Below are 13,480 nucleotides of genomic sequence, written 5' to 3'. Positions count from 1 at the left end.
CAGACTCAGTAGTCAGTATCTCCACGAGTTCAGTTATAGTTATGTATGCATGTATGTACTCTCACGTTCATATCAGTCAGTATTTTTCATGCATATAACCCTTTGCATTTATCCTACCTCACTCGTATACTCAGTACATTCAGAAGACTGATGCATTTGTTCTATGGTGCTTTCTCTTATGTTACACCATAGGTTCAGAGGCATGAGCTCCAAATCGGCAGTAGATTCCAGGATCAGCAGTCAAAGTTAAACGTGAGTCCTCATCCTTCGAGGATATGATGATTTCATTTCTATTTTAGTTTTCAGTTTATTTTAGTAGTTAGAGTTAGTTGGGGACATATCCCATCAACTCCTTATTCAGTTCAGTTAGAGGATTTTAGACTAGATGTCAGTTAGATGTTCAGACTTCAGTATTTATGTTTTTTTTTAGTATTTTTATACCATATTTTTTAGATATGTATTAGTATTAAACCTTATGGCCTTATAGTTCATGTTTCTGCATATTTTATGAGATATTATACAGTTTACAGGTATTGATATCAGTCATGGGTTAGCTTGTGGTCCCTCGGGGTCATGAGCACCGTGTAGCATTCCGGTTCAGCGAATCAGGGTGTTACAAACTTGGTATCAAAAACTAAGGTTCAACAGTGTCCTAGGAAGTCTGAAAGCTGCATCAAGTAGAGTCTAGTACATGAGAGTGTTGTGTACCACACTTATATGCAAGAGGCTATGAGATGTTTTAGCAAAAGTTTCCCTTCTTTTATGTCTCAAGATCGTGCTATAGCAAGTTTCTTTAAGGAAGCCATGTAGATTAATATCATGCACCCCTCATGTTCACTTTACCTTACTTCCAAGGTAATAGAAACAGTGAAGTTCAAAGTCCTAAAGACAGGGCTTTCTCAGATAGTCCCTACGATCAGTTATGAGATTAGCAACAGACTCAAATAGTATCTCATCAGTTCATTATTGTTCCAAGGTCATACAGATTTTATTCATGATCATGAGAACTCATTCTTGAACCCAGAAGTTTAGCAGTAGTAGAGTTGGGATAGTATTATTCTATTTTGATCAGATTATATATTCATGGGGATTAAATCAGTAGGCTTAAACAGTACAAGCTAAACACTTAAGTTTATTGACTCAAAATTAAGCATAAAGGTGTGAATGTGATATTAGCAGTATATGAGGAAACAGAATTAGATGATGTATTTAGTAAGACAGGCAGGTGTTGAACAGAATGTAGGTATGCTATGGTAGATTAAGTACCTAAGCCAGGCCCTCAGGTTTTAGTAGTAGAGCCAGTATGTATAGAAATCAGTAAAGGAAGACAATTCCAGACCCATTCTCATCTCAGTGCAGAGTTTTTCACTTCATCTATCACGAAACCAACTTAGGCATTGCATACCAACTCTATGGTCACGAACTATAATCATGTATGAATTCAATTTCTAGCATAAGGAGTCCCTTTTACTCTACAGTACTAGTCATGTTCCATGAGAACAATCTACTTTCACACACTTTCCATGGGATTATACGCGCCTTCAGTTCCCAGTATAAGGGGTTCAGTTCTAGCTCCCTCAGTATTCGAATCATGTCCCACGAGTACAGAAAACTCTAGACTCAGGTCATGCAACTCATGACTCATGTACACATATCATGCTTTCTAGTATACTTAGCTTTCATGACTCATGCTATGCCCCTAAAGATTAGATACATTTAGACTATGCCATGTATATCCTCAGTTCAGACCTTATTGGTAAATCTAGACTATTGATATTTTATTCCTCAAGTTTCAGTCATGTGTCAAGTTTAGTTTGTATCTATTCATGTTTCAGGTCCTCCTGATTTACTCCTCCAGTTAGCTCTCCTTATGGAATAGTATAGTGATGAGTAGTTGTTTAGATAAGAGAAGATTGTTGCATGCTTACTTTGCACGAGGGTGTAGTTGTGAAGATAGGCTTGAAGGTCATGATAAATATGCAAGTAAACGTCTAGCAAGGGGTCGTATTTAGAAGTTGGGAAAGTACAAAGTGTAAGTGTATATTTAGATCCTTGACTTATGTCAGTCCCCAGCATGTAGCCATTAAAAACTCAGTTGCCAACTCAATTATAGTTTCAGTATCCAGCACTCAGTGATCAGTGTTCAGTCCTTGAATTCAGTACTTCTGTACTAGCTATAGGCTTAGTTATAATGTCATCTTCAGTTTAGTAACATGATTTGAAACTCAGTTCAGTTCCAGACATGCTTTACCATAGTATTTAGGTTGTCAGTACTCAGTTATCAATGTTTCAGTACCCTATTTTGTAGATCCAGTATTCAGCTATCAATTATTCAGTTAATCAGATAAGTTAGTGTATTTATGCACTTGTGTTTAGTTCAGTTCATGTATCATGTCTCAATTTTAGATCCTAGCTATTCAGTCATGACTCAATTCCTAGGTGTCTTGCGGATCGCCTCAATTTTCCTCAATAGCTCATCCAAGTCAGTATTCTTTGAGGGACAAAGTATGCCAAGGGGGAGATACATCATACCCCCAAAATTTCATGACATAAACATTCTGCTCTATTTTCTTTTGATGAATCCAATTTGGAGAAGGGGTACTCATAAGTTAACCCTCAAACTCCAACTTCAGTCGTATGCCATGTTTTCAAGATTCAGTTTAGATCATGATAGTCAGTATATCTACCACATCCCAGACTTAGTTATGTTCTCATGTTTCCGATCATGCATATGGAGTAATTAATCTCAAACTTATCGGTGTTATCAGTTCAAGGTAACAGTTTTTCTTAAACTTACTCATTCTCATGTTCATATTTCAGTGCCAAACTTGGTATTCAGTTCCATGCTCAGTTTTTAGTTCAAAATTGATACCTTTACCATTTCATGTTAGTGAGTAAGTTTAGTCATGAATTCACGCATCAGATATGTGTGATCAGCTCATTAGTACTTTCAGTCATGCATTTACGTATTATGTCAGTCATATCATCATGGATCAGATATGCATAGATTCAGCCTTTCAGTTGTGCATCAGATATGCATTCTTATTTTAAGAAAACTTACTTTATTAGAATCCTCAGTCTTATATTCATGAATCAGCTTACCATGCAGCAGATATGCAGGTTCAGTATGTTGTGCTCATCTTTCAGTCATGCCAGTCATGAATCCATGTTTCAGTAGTGTATGTCTTGTACGTGCTTCATCTTATCATCTCTCCCGTTTTAGTTAATTTCCATTCGAGCACGAATGTTCGCAAGGGGGAGATATTGTAATACCCCGTATGTTTCTAAGCTAGGAGACGAACCATTTTTCCTATGTATGAAACCTCCTATCCTGTGAGTAGCATTTTAATGCATGACTTACAATGAGTATCTTAGCGATAAGATAGCTTATGATACATTAAGCATGTTTATATGAGTCACTTAAGGTAATACAAGCTAAGAGTTTTTGAATCCATCAAGTTTTAGTGTTTGATTTTGCAAGGGTCATATTTGAAAAAGTATAAATCGATATTAATATGGTATTTTGGCTGATTTATACCCACCAAATTGTAGAGAATCGAATTAGCTTTCCAAAGATACAAATTTCACCTTAATCCAATACCCGAGCAAAAAGTTATGCCCTTTTTCGTGAGAGACAGTAAGGATAGGTGATTGGTTAGGCGCCGCCCAACCCAAGCATAGGCGATTGGTTATGCGCCGCCCAACCTAGCTTATAAAATCATTTGGGCGCTGCCTAAGTCAGTTCTAGGTGCAAAAAAATACTCCATTTTGAGTTATTTTAAGGGTAATTAAGTCTTTTAACACTCCTTACACGTCCCTAAACTTAACCCTACGAAATATATAGCTTATAAACACATTACAACCCTATTAACATCTCAAAGTTCATCATCCAAGAGAACCATAGGAGAAAAAAACTAGGGCTGTACAATCAAGCTTGAAGATCAAATTTCAAGAAAATTCCTCCGTCAATCATCAAGAACCTCCTTTCCAAGGTATGCATAGTGTTCATCCACAGATTTCTTTCATCCGTGGAGTTCAAGTATCAATCTTTAAAATACAAAAACTTGGTTGATTGTGGTGATATGATCATACCCATGTATATTCTTGTTTGTTTCTCGATATAATAGTATTGTGACTGTATATCTCATGAAAGTTATGTTGTTAGTTAAAAAACATGATCTTTAGATGGATTGATAGAATGCCAGTATGAAATCCACCTATACCTTAAAGAATGCATGCAAGGTGTTCGATAAAATGCCTAGTATGTTAGAACTTCATATTTATATGATTTCATGATATCTAAATAACAAGTTCATGTTATTCATACACTCCAATATGAATTTCCATGCAAATTATGTGTTGTTATTGTTATGGTATAAAGCATGTATGATAATGGAGATATAAATTATGTACACAAAATATATCCATGCTTTCCCTACCATGTTTGAGATGTTGAATAAATATATGAAGTATAATATCCCCAAATCATTACAATATGAACTAAACGTTACATATTGCCATTCCCTTACGCTTGAATAGTTTCCATGGGATTGCTATGAATAGTATATGTTGTCAGAATACCCATGATATTAGAATATGAGATTGATGAATTGATTATAAGCATTCATATTTATGATAGATATTATGATGACCATGTACTTCATGAAATCCCCCACATGTATTATGGATTTTTATTGATGGTCGTGTACTCAAGGAATTCAAGTTGTGTCAGTTTCCTTCCATCGAGTCCTGGGGGTACTTGTACCCAAAAAATATAGCTGTGTGCCTAGAGCCATATCATGTTTTCATGATACTCTCAGTCAAGCCATGATCTATAGAATTCAGTCAGTCATGTGACTCAGGAAAACTGAGAATTCTTAGTAATCTCAGTAGTCCAGTAATCTTAGTAATCTCAGTGCTCAGTAACCTCAGCAACCTTAGTATTCACAGTCAATCTTAGAAACTTTAGTACTCTCAACCAGTCCTCAGAACTCAGTACATTCTATCAGTCATTGGAATCCAGTAAACTTAGTTTAGCTCCGCTAAACAATACCACTAGTATCTGTCCAGTTAATCAATATCAGTTTAGCTAATCAGTTCAGTTCAGTTATTTAGTTCAGCTTAGTTATTCACTTTAGTGTCCTTCAGATGGGATTAGAAGTTAGCACCGAGTGAACCCAAGGATGGGAACTCACCTGCCAGTTTAGGGTGTGATTCTTAGCAGTCATCCTTGTGTTCCTAAACTACGTAGCCAGCGTAGGTTGAGACATCTTAACCCGTCAGACTAGGGTTGATGAGGTGTCTTAACCCGTTAGTTTAGGGTTCCCACCATTCTCATTTGAGTACGTTAGTATAGTGTTCTTACAGCTGTCCTTACCAATGGCGCGGTATTGATACCCCTCCAGTCGGGGTAGAGATTGGACCCCAGCTTAGCTATTATAGGATATTTGGGGCATGTCGGTTAAACACTACTTCCCACAGTTTCAGTTACATATTTCAGGACTGTCAGCTATAGCTACCCAGTCTCAGTAAAGAACTCAGATAGTTCTTTAGATTTCAATATATCAAGACTGTCAGATACAGTCAACTCAGAAATAGAATTGAACTCAGATAGTTTTCTTTAGATTTATGGACTGTCAGATACAGTCACTTATGCTATCAATCAAAAAATTTATCAGAACTCATGCTATTAGTACTCAGCTTCAGGACTGTCAGATACAGTCAATCAGACCAGTTCTTCATAATTCGAACTGTCAGAAACAATCATTCCTTTATCAGTAATATAGTATCAGTCTCCCAGTATTCAGTAATATAGTATTAGATCCATCACTTATTAGTTATTTACATATCAATATCAGTAAACTCAGTCTTTCAGAATCTCATTATCAGTACACTCATGTTGTCAGTATTCAGACTCAGTAGTCAGTATCTCCACGAGTTTAGTTACACTTACGTATGCATGTATGTACTCTCACATTCTTATCATTTAGTATTTTTCATGCATATAACCCTTTGCATTATCCTATCTCACTCGTATACTTAGTATATTCAGACGTACTGACATATTTGCGCTATGGTGCTTTCTCTTATGTTACACCATAGGTTCAGAGGCATGAGCTCCAAATCGGTAGTAGATTCCAGGATCAGCAGTCAGAGTTAGACGTGAGTCCTCATCCTTTGAGGACATGATGATTTCATTTTTATTTTAGTTTTTAGTTTATTTCAGTAGTTGGAGTTAGTTGGGGAAATGTCCCATCAATTCCTTATTCAGTTCAGTTAGAGGCTTTCAGACTAGATGTCAGATTAGATGTTCAAACTTCAGTATTTATGTTTCTTTTTAGTATTGTTATACCATATTTTTCAGATATGTATCAGTATTAAACCTTATGTCTTTACAGTTTATGTTTCCGCATATTTTATGAGATATTATACAGTTTACAGGTACAGATATCAGTCATGCGTTAGCTTGTAGTCCCTCGGGGTCATGAGCACCGTTTAGCATCCCGGTTCAGCGAATTGGGGCATTATAGAGAAGGACAAGTATAGACCGATGGAACCCCACGTCGAGCATTACAGTCAGGAGTAGGGGCCCTAAGCTCGGTTTGCACTCCATAAACAGGGCAAATTCCCTCAATATTTTCCTATGATGGGATAGAGGTTCCAGCAGTGTTTCTATAAATGCTAGATCTTCTGGGAGGCATGATCTAAAAAGTGAGATATCTAGGATTTAGAGAAATTTCAAGATAACTAGACTCTATATCTCAAAATAGAACATAATAAAGGGAAACATTCCTTAATGCCTTGTAGCCTCCCCTATATAAGGGTGGCATAATACACACCTATAAAAAGGACTCTACTTGACATGACTTTGTGGATACACAGTTACCCTGAACCATGCCTAGATACCAAGCTTGTCATGACCCAAATTAGGGTCTAGTCGTGACAGGCATCTCAAGCCCACCATGGGCTAGAGGCCACCCCCTTATTCGGTCCTATAAAGCATAATAAATATAAATAGTGGATTCCAACCAAAGTATTAGTAAGCAAGATAGGTAATCCAAATAAATATTTTAAGAATCAAGACAAACAACCAGCAATCCCAATACTTGTCCGCAAAGTCTCTAAGCCAAGAAATAGCAAACTAGGTTAGGATATGTCCCCGACTATAACTTAAAAAAGTTCATATTTACTAAAATATAAACAGAAATCCAATTAAATGGTATGGATTTCTGAAGAATAGAGGCTCATTAGTTCATAGCAACTCAATCGATACATTACAATACCTAAACCCTCAATCGATGCAATGTCTAGGGATATTTAGTAGGGTAAGCATCGGCATATAACTCAAGATAAAGATAAAATAAGGCCAATTCCAAAACCAGGCTACCTACATGCACAATATTTATATTTATATATATAGGATGGCGGTATAGGTACAAGGGTCATGAACATTAGCGTTTAAAATATTAACTTGAAAGGTGTATCTTGCTCCGTCTTAAAGGCACTTATGGGATATATGGGTTCAGTTCCCCTGGATCAAAGACCTTAGTGTGTGTTAGCCTCTCAAATTGAGGAAAACTGAGTGAAGTCTAAAGACACCTAGGTGATAGTCATCCCAAAATATAATTTGTGCACCAAGCACACGGTCATATAGACCTCTATGCTGGCAAATGTAGTTTTCAATATTGGTGACCTCGTGTATACACCTTCAAGGTAAGCTATACAATTCCTTTTAAGTACAAATTAAAACCATTTTCTTTTCACATAACCCCAACTATTAACCCATAAGTCTTGTATTAAGGCATTTTTCAATATGGTATAGTCATACCAATCATGCTTTCAAGCGTATATAATTATGCCAAATCAATCCATGTAACCATTAGACTCCCAAGTTTAATATTAAATCTGAACAATGGCCACCAAGGGACTTTAAAATCCATCTTTATACATTTATCCAATAATGAAATGCAATAGTTTCAAAATACAAGTTACATTATACAATTGTCCATGTTCAAAATCATATTGACAAAGTGGGTTGCGGTTAATTCCATTACCAAGCCTAAAAGTCATCAAATTGGGGAAACCCATGGTCCTCATTCCAATTCCCATAACCATGCACCCATTCAATCCAAAGACCATAAATAAAGAATGAATCATTAATTGAAAACATGGGAAAAGTAATTCAAGTAATTCCAAACAAAACTCCTCAAACTAATTTCAAACTCCTCATTCAAACTACATGGATAATGAGTAAATAAATTCCATAATGTAAAGTCAAGTTAAGAATGAGATACATGCTTGGAATATATGAAAAATTGAAAAGAATCTAAATTTTAGAGCCTAAATATTGAATTCCTTATGAAACCCTAGTATTTCTTCCCTTAGGAGTTAAAGAAGAGAAAAGTGTGGTTTTGATCATAATACCCAAGATAAAGGGTTTATTTTAGTGTTTATAAGCCGTGGGAAAATACTGAAGGAAGGAAAAGACCAAAAAGTCCTTAATTAAAAAGTGCAAAAAATCTGTGTCATAACCCAAGACTATCCCCTAGCCTTGACATTGTGCTTAAGGCCACAAATAGCCCCATGCTAACCCATGATCTGGCACATGTTGTATGGTACTGAAGGAAAATATTAGGATACTGTGAGGAAATCATTCATGGAAATATGTGATTGTTAAAATCAATAACAAGGTGTTGAATAGTCATTACTGAAAACATACTAACTACCTGACTATCTGAAAGCCTCTAAACATGACGAGTTGTTAGGAAAGGTCCCCAACTAACTCTGCCTATTGAAATAACATAAAATAAGGTTCTAAAAAGCATGATAAATTATATGAATAGTCCTCTACTAATGAGGGCTCACTAAAGCTATAACTGAGAGATATAGGGATAGACTAGATGTGATCTAGTAACTAAGCATCAAAACCTATATTGTGAAATCAATATAAAGTTAAAGAGAGTATGCGGTCAGTACTTTAAATGTTCTGGTATGCGAGGTGGGACTAATTGAACTACATATAAGTACTAAGAATGAATGCATGAACATATAAAACGAATGCAGGACCAAGCACAACATGTTTTGAAATGATCTCTAAAACTGAATAACTAATAAAATGGACACTTGATTATGCAAACCTGAGATGACATGGTCTAAAAATTGAACTGAGAGTGTGAGAGCTAACAACAATCAACATTCCCCAATCTGAACATTCCTCAATCTGAGCTAATTGAGGTCCAACATGTAACCCCAATTGGAAGGGTGCCAATACCTTTCCACGGGTACTAACACTGACAGTGTGGATCCATAAAGCTGATATCCCAAAAGATGAGAGTTTCATGTCTTTACTGGTAGATGACCCCTTAAAATTTTATGGTGGAGTAGTAGGTCTGGAACTTAAGGACTGCTACTAATGACTCATGCTTGACTAACCAGGGAAGATGTCATCCCTACGCTCACTCGGTGCTAAGTTTTACTCCCAACTGATTGGCACTAGTATTATTATTCATTTAATATAATTTGGTATTAATAAGTGCTCATTATGATATTATTCTAAAATTTAGTGATACAAGCCTAATTTGAATGACTTGTAACCTAATAATAGTGATAAATATAATTTTCCTAGATATCGAGTATTCATAACCCACCAACACTATCAATGCAGAACTAAATAATTCGTGGAAGAGGAAAAATCATGGTTTAAAAACCAATATTTCAACAATTAAGAATGGAGTGGACATTTTTATTATAAAACATATGGAAATGCCATTGTCATGAGAGAGTGTATTTTCATGGTTTAAAATTAAGCAATTGAGGGAAATTTATTTAAATTCATAGTCTACATGAGATTTCATCAATTTGGGGAAAAAGGATTTATACTTGTAAAATAGGAGATTCTTGGGACTCAATTTAAGAAAGGGACCCATTGATGAATATCCCACATACCTGAGAGAGTAACCCTTGGAGAATTTCTTGGATTTGACCTTGCACTTGGAAAACCCTAATTGCTCTTAAGGAAGAAGAAAACTATTCTTTTTCTTCTCTTTGGGTGATGTTAAGATTAAGTCTTGGATTTGGGGATTTGGGTCTCTTATACAACCCCTTGGGAAGCTAAAACGACATGGGTTTGGCTTTTAAGAGAGTGGTTAATGACAAAAAATCTCCTTGGAATGTGTGTAGGAAAATCATGCTCCCATTTATTATGACTCATAACAACTGGTTACGACTAGTGGTCTAAGTCGTAACCTAGGGTCCTGAGATTCTAGGTTCATTTTGGTTTGTCTACGACTGCCTTCTAATGACCTATTACGACTGACTATGAGTCATTGGGTGAAGTCATAGCCAGAGGCTTGATTCTTGAATTCTCTTCTGCTCAGGATACAAGTCCACAAAAGGACATGCAAGGTATGCCTATTAGTCGTGTACTGGACTCATAACCACTTGAAGGGATTCTTGGTTTTATTTTGTTGTGACTATGAGTACTTCTATATGACTCATAGCCGCTGATTATGAATCATGTTCAGGTGTCGTAGTCACTGGCCTACAATAGAGGGTTCACTAGAGTGGCTACAACTCACTTAGGATGACTCTTTAAGAGTGGTAACAACTTGTTACCATGAGTCATAGCCATATCAGTCTGTCAGGATCTTATGGGACAAAATGTCCATAACTTCTTATCATGACCTAGGATTAATATTAGGCTTGATGCGTTGGAAAGCTAACCTCATGGTCTATTTCTTGGAAGGTTTAGAACATGAAAATTTAGGGTATTAAAATTTGTGTGTAGTCTCCATGGATTGGGTAATGACTTATGATGCCTGACTACTAGTCGTTACCTGCACTCATTACTTAAGGATCAAAATCATGGTCCTTCACTACTAAGACAAAGGGTCTCTCATAATAACTCATTACCTAACATAATAGGTCATCACGATGAGTTGTTTTTAGTGACCAAACTCCTAGGCAACCTTTTGTTATGAAGAATCCCACCTAATGACTCGTTATGACTCACAATGAGTCATACCTCAGACTCATTGTCAAGAAACTAATACATAGGCTACTGAATTGCATGGTAACAAATCTTTTTGATGACTCACTATGTGTAACAATGAGTCATTTTTAGGGAATCATTATCACTGGAACTTTTGAGACCACTTCAGAAACTTGGATAATCAATTAATTAACTCTTTGAGGGTCAAAAGCTCAAGACTTGTGGTGTCACAGTACTTTATCCCTCCAGTAAGTAATCCAAATCATAAATTGGAGAAAATGCAATGGGTTAATGTTATACCCCATGTTTTTAATCTCTATAACTCTCAAAATATAGGCCACTAAGTTAGCTTTTGAATGCCTCAAAACTCTCCTTGATCCGACATCCTGGCAAAAAGTTATGCAAATTTTCCTTTAACTATCAGTCAACTGTCAGTGGCTACAATTCACATGAAGACCCATAATCAGACGTTATGATTAGTCGTAGTCTTAAGGTAAATGACCTTTAGTTTTAGCACAGTGACTACAACCCCACTTCACAATTCATAGTCATTCGTAATAAGTCGTAGAAGGGGACTCATAATTACAATAAAAAGGATCCTTAGATGCCATTCCAGTGGTAACAACTCATTACCAGAGACAACGAGTTGTTAAGTGGACTCATTACCACATCTGTAAGGAATTTAGGAATTTAGTCTCAAACCACGTTGTGATGCCCCGAAAAAAAATTTCATTAAGATCTCGGATGAAAATGTGTTGAATTCTATACTTTATCGTGATTAATAATTTTTATGTGTAGAATTTATGGATATGCAACCTGTCATCGCGTAGATCATCTAATAATCTTTCCAACGATATGTGGATCATCCAAAACGGACGCTCGAGCGATGAGTTATGATCATTCCGATCTAACCGTGAATAGTGGTGAACAGTAAATGTGCAGGAAAAAAGTACTGACACCAGGCAAATTTTTGTGTCAACTTCAAATGATCATAAATCCTTGTACATAATGATCTGGGTGAGCTACTATATATCAACAGAAAAATCTAAAAGTCCTCTTTTCAATAAAATTGGTTTCATCCAATTTGTCCATCGGAGCAAAAGGTTATGGTCAATCTACTTCAGTCTATCAAAATAGTCCACCAAAGGACAGATTTGACATTATTTGATTTTTAAGGATATTTTTGTCATTCCCACTCCAATCCATCCAAGTAAACCATGGATTTAAGTCCATTAAGAGCATTAAATAGCTCATTTTTCTCCAAAATTTCCTAAGGCTCAAACCCCAACCCTACTACTCCAAATTTCATCCTTCTATGTCTCTTGATTAAACTGTAGAAATTTCAAATTGATTTGGGTTTCAAGTTGATCATGTTAAGGGCTTCGAGAATCACCCTTTATTTTCGTGAATAAAGTTTTAGAGTCAAAAGTTCATATTCATCTTCCATTTTTAGGTATGTGGGGCTTTGAACAAGATTATCCTTTCGATCTTGTGCCCGGTATTTTTGTTGAATTACATTGACATGAGATTTTATATGTTTTACCATGAATTGGAAATATGGTTTTATATCTTACATTATTGTCCATGATCTATGAGATTATGTCATCTGATATGTGTATGATGTTGAGATGGAATTACGTCCAAAAAGTATTTGATTAGGACAGTATGGTGATTTAATTTGTTAAGCCTTGATTTATACTATCATTCCACTATTTTTTTATTATGAATTTATAATTGATATCGAAAATTCTATATCCTTACTATGGGTTGATGTCTCAAGTACCTTTAAATGAGAGTTGGATGGCAAATTGAGAAATGTTGATATTAAAGTTGCAATGAGTCTTGGTATTTTCTGAATGATTTTGATGAGTTAAATTATTGAAAATATTATGTATTGATTCTTCATATCCTTGTTCAAATGTCGAGTCGGTTATGATTCAATGCATTGATACCTTGTTGATGTTGAGAAAGATTAAAATGTTTTGAGCTAAAATGTGTTGAGTTAGGAATCCACAAATTGATATGATTTGATAAAAGAGAAAGAGATTTGATTTGGTCTTTATGATAGACCCTTGTGATGTTGTGGTGGATTTCCTAATGCGTTCTAAGATTGTCAGGGAGTAGTACTTAGTACCGAGAGGGAAATTTGGTATTTCTCCAAACCTATGTGCCACCGTAGGGTTGTTTAATGATGATATTATTGGCCAGAGAGCCCGATTGTGATTATTGCAATTTTAAGGTCGTACTCCCTGGCAAAGAGTATGAAGCTCCCGCCAACGGGGTTTTTAAATGTTGGTATTCTACGACGCTCACGTGAGGTTGTCGGTTATAGGAAACTCCCCTGTCCATAAGAGTCATGCTTATTGAAATACTGAGTCACTCCGAGTTTTGATGTGGTAAGTCAAGTTGTCTATAATGATCTATAATGATTTATGAGTTTTTTCTCCTACATTTCCTATCTAAGATGTTATGAGTTGCATGATTCAATGT

Source organism: Capsicum annuum, chromosome 1 (assembly GCF_002878395.1).
Source record: "Capsicum annuum cultivar UCD-10X-F1 chromosome 1, UCD10Xv1.1, whole genome shotgun sequence".
In the NCBI taxonomy this organism is placed as follows: domain Eukaryota; kingdom Viridiplantae; phylum Streptophyta; class Magnoliopsida; order Solanales; family Solanaceae; genus Capsicum; species Capsicum annuum.
The sequence above is the reverse complement of the archived record's forward strand: the minus strand, read 5'-3'. Positions refer to the sequence as shown.